The following is a 4,799-nucleotide window of genomic DNA, read 5'->3' as shown; positions in this document are numbered from 1 at the left end:
CGTCTTTTCCTGTTTGGTAAGTCTAGAGACTTTTAACAACTCTATCTCCCTTTACATGCTGGTTCTTAGAGCAAAGGTATACTTCTTTGATACCCAAGGCAACACTTTCTCCCTTACTCTCCACCTGTTCACCTGAACGAGCAGTATTCTTCTATAATAGCATTCCAGTCAAATGAATTATCCTACCAACTTTCTGTTATACCGATTAAATCATTTCTTGTCTCCCAAGATTTCCAGTTTTTCCTTTTTATTCCCCATGCTACTTGGATCAGTTTACACACATCTAAGGGCTTGCCTACACTGCAGCAGCCCTGAGGATCTTGGGCATGCTCTATCCATACACTGTCCACCCCTATCTGCTAGCACTCTCCAAATCTAGACATTTATTGGTTGTTGGGGTGGAAGTGGCAGTGGGGAGCAGGGGGGCAGCAGCTCTGGCTCTGAGCCTGATCTCAAGCCCAGGTTAGGACTGGGGTCAGAGCCAGAGAAGCTGCCTGCCACTTTCCCATACTCAGATTCAAGACACAGGGCTTTCCTCCCCACATTAAATGTGGGGGAACATACCATATCTTAGATTTCAATAAATACAATATTTTTTTCCTTGTGCCCCCTACAATCCCATTAACCCTAACATTTTTTCAGGTCACAGGCCATGTCAGATTTGGTTAAAGCTATCTTTAGAAGGTGAGCAAGTCTATAAGCAAAAATGCTTTTCTGCTTCTTTGTTAGGTGAACCTCTTTGTTCAAAAATCATTCTTCATGGAACATCACCCCATGCTGATGAAGTCAAAGCTCTTGCAGCTAAAGTGACGAAGCATCCCAGTTCCTCATGTTCCTTCCTGCTCCCTGAGAAATTCCAGTGGGCACTTCCCACACTAGCCAGTTTCTTTTGGGAGGGACATGTACATTAGGGGTGTGCAAAACAGCACCGTTCCATTTTGACTTGTGTTTCGAAGTTTCAATGGAATGGCGTTTCCTTTTGAATTGCATTCTGATTCAAACCTGCTGTTCCGTTTTGTTTCGTTGGAACAGTTTTGCTGTCTTGACATTTTGCCCATAGGCTATAATGGGGAAGCTCAAAACAGGCTATAACTTTGTCCTTTCTGGCCTGATTTGGAGGAAACTTGCAGGAATGGTAGTCCCTTCTAAGGGCATTAAGCCTCCAAAGTTTCAAGGAGGTAGGTGCAGGGCTTTGGCAGAAACTGTACCTTAAGCTGCAGACAAGCAAAACTTTTGACATGGGTGACACTGTGTGTGTTAAGGTGCAGCAGGGTGAAAGCTGCAGACCTGCTAGCCCCTGCTGTGGCCACAAAGCCTGCCAGCTCTCTAGGAGATAGGTGCAGGTGTTCTGGGGCCCTGCACCCCTAGCTGCTGACAGGCAAAACTCGTGACATGAATGCTTGTGCAACTGTCTGTGTTGGGGCACAGGGGGGAGAAAGCTGCAGCCACGAAGCCTGCCAGCTGTCAAGGAGATCGGTGCAGGGCCCCGGAACCCAGACTCCCACTGCGCCTCTAGCTGCTGACAGGCGAAACTCGTGACATGGGTGGATGACACTGTGTGTGTGTGTGTGTGTGTGTGTGTGTGTGTGTGTGTGTGTGTTAAGGTGCACCCTCACTCAGCTGACACCAAGACAGAAAACAGGGCAGTTCAAACAATGCTGCCTTTTATCTAGGTTTTCCATCCCTTCCCCAGAGCACTGGGATTGGAAGAGACCTCAGGAAAGGATGACAGTCACTGGCCAGCTACACAGTGAATAATGAGAGCTCTCCTTCCTCCCACTTCCCCTCTCTTTACCCTCCCTCTCCTTACTTTAGTTTCTGTTTCCCTGCAGGCAAGCCTAGCTTGAGCTTTGACACTTGCAATGTTTTGAAAATTTTGAAACATTTTGACTTGCCTCATTTCATTTTCAGGCTGTTTTGAAGCTCTCTGTTTTGTTTTGATTTTGCTGTTTCAAGCTCAAAATGAGTCAAAACAGTGTCAAAATGAAACTGCTGGTGAAATTTCACGCAGCCCTAATGTACATCACATTTGCTGTAAATCCAGACTACAACCTGGCTGGAGGTAAACAGACTAGGATTGTTGTTGGAGAGTGGACCTGATAACAACAGGTATAAGAAGAGCTGGCAATAGAAGTGGCTTTGGCAATGCAATATTTCCCATCACTATAGTACTTCCTATCATAGTCCCTGTAAACTATCCTTAAAATCTTTGCCTCAGAATCTCCTGTTGTGGCTCCCTGGTTGCTATCTTCAACAGGTCACTGAACCTGGCTTTTAAACCATTATGGTTATGTCAGTATGGCTCTGTTATTAATGTAGCAATAATAAAAAGCATGATCAAGGATGAAGGCTGGAGCCCTAGTATTCACTCAAAGATTTGACTTACTCCTCTCTATTTAGTACAAGTCCCTCTCGCACTTGATCTGTTTTCTACCTCCCACTAGCTGCTGGCTTTTATAACCTTTTTGCAGTTCTGACCCCTTGTCAAAGTGCAGCAGTGATCAAGTATCAACAGTCATAGAGAGACAGACCTTATAAGACAATAATTTGTTTAAAAGGTGCCTTAAAATGAGCCTCAGAAGTTCCCTACTGTTTGCATTGACTTTACTGACCTGTGAATCTAGAGCAGGGGTGAATCAAGCACATTTGGCATTTAACCAGTTGCCTTACCAAGCTGAAAGTACAAAGAATTGAGTTCTGGTCTGTTGAAGTCAAGGACTTGGCAAATAGAGGTGGCACTCAAAATTTAATGAATATCCAAGTGCAGGGCAGCCTACCATCTTAATTGTTTCAGCTGGGTTTCTTAGGGATTTGGGAGAGTACTTTGAACTGGTTAAACAAATGCTCTACTCATTAAAATGTATAGCTGGACCTAGGTCCTGCTCCCAATGGAGTAAGTGGGAGTTTTGCATTGACTTCAGTGGGAACAAGACTTAGCTTTAAAAGCACCCATGCTACTTGTTCCATAATGCTGCAACACAGTTTTAGTCAGAACGCTCTCACATGTAAAATAAAGTTACTGTTCTTCAGCTTTGGTGTACTTCAGGAGCAACTTGCAGGACAAAGCAACAAGGAGCACATATTCCTTCAAGGCACTTGTAGCTGTCATTTTACTTCTTCAGACTTATGAATGGAAGCATTGTTGCGAACAGATGTACCATGAAGAAGTTTAAGCTTGACATTACCGCCTGTGGCATTGGTGCTTAAAATGTTTCAAACACAGAAATTACAATTTGCAGAAGTGAAAAATGCAGGCTACATATGGTCTAGTAGTATTTTAGTCCTGCTTATCATTTGTTTGGCACTTTCTACAGCACCATCATTATTTCTAAGCAACCCATAATGTATTATAACCCTAATTAGTTTGAAAAGAATTAACAGTGTACATTTAAGAGCATTTTTTTCTTTTTACTAATCTCATGTGTCCTGAAAATTTCACACTGAATTAAAAATATAATAGCAATAGTAATATGCTTCCAAGGCAGTAATTGTGATTCTTCTTTGGGTTGTCATTTTTTTCTGAGAAAAATTAATTGTCTTTTTACCACGGACTTTGTGAAATGAAAGCTGAGAACACAGCATAATAAAAATGATTTATAAAACTTGAAATGACTGATTATATAGATCACAGACATCAATTTAATTGCATCTGTATCTTCCCTCTGAAAATATGGAAAAATTAACTTTGAGGTCAAGTGTCATTTGGTTTCGCAGGAACTGAAATCTTCTGGTATATTACTCAGCTGCTTACGCCCATATCTGTTTTCAGTGCTGTGGTGCATAAGCTATGGAACAACTACCAGATGGAAAGGAATCCTTTCCTCCACTCTCCATAAATCATGCTTTTATAATTCAAGAGGAATTCTAAATAAGCAGAAGAGTCAGAAAGGAATATTTGAGAATGTTTTTCCATTGACAGAACAAAGGAGAGAGAATATTATTTGTCATTTATGGAATTTTCCAAATAAAGACGTGGAATTCAATCTTGAATTCATATACCATCCAGACTATATTTGAAATTTATAAGTGTTTCCTATAGGAAAGAACTCAGAGCCTGGTCCTATGTGTCCTTTACTTGTCTCATTAAATGTTATTGGATTACTCTGCCTCAGAATACTTCTTGAAGCTTTGTGCTTATGCTAGGGGGAAGAGCAATTTATAAAATTCCTATCTAATCCCAAACCCTTCCCCATGGCATACAAAAGTAGAATAACCACTTCACCTGCTGCTGGTTCTTCTTTAGAGTATGTTGCTTTCACTTTCTGTTACAGGGAGCAACTAGTTAGTAACTCCTGAATTATTTTGAGTACAGATGCTATGCTCCTAGATCCTATCTAGCCTTGCTGAATAAAATAGGGGAAGTTCTTTATTTCTTCCCCACCAAGAGTGCTGCAGAAGATACGTGATTTAGCTCCATTAGAGTAAAGGATGTAGAACTGGATCGCAAACATGGTGTTTGGGAATGAGGTGCTTAGTGTTTACATATAGATCATAATACTTGACAACACAAATACATAGATATGCTTGTATAAATACATTACTGTAAAAAAATTGCATTTCTTCTGGGAGAAAGCCATTTGTGCTGGGATCCTGCAGACATTTGCACAATTGTCCTTCTTCAAATACTTGTGAAGTGTGCCAGCTAAAATGTGCTAACAGTTTTCCTGGGACATGGCTATGTGCATCTGTAAGGGTGCAGACATTGCAGACATTGAACCATTCAAAAATTATCACTAGCAGTCCAGGTTTTCCATTTCCCATGGAAAAATGCTGTAAAATGTGGAGCCCCCCCCCCCCCC

The sequence above is a fragment of the Gavialis gangeticus genome, unplaced genomic scaffold, assembly GCF_001723915.1.
Source record: "Gavialis gangeticus isolate Ggan-Ray unplaced genomic scaffold, GavGan_comp1, whole genome shotgun sequence".
NCBI classification, from domain to species: Eukaryota; Metazoa; Chordata; order Crocodylia; family Gavialidae; genus Gavialis; species Gavialis gangeticus.
Note: the sequence above shows the minus strand (reverse complement) of the source record.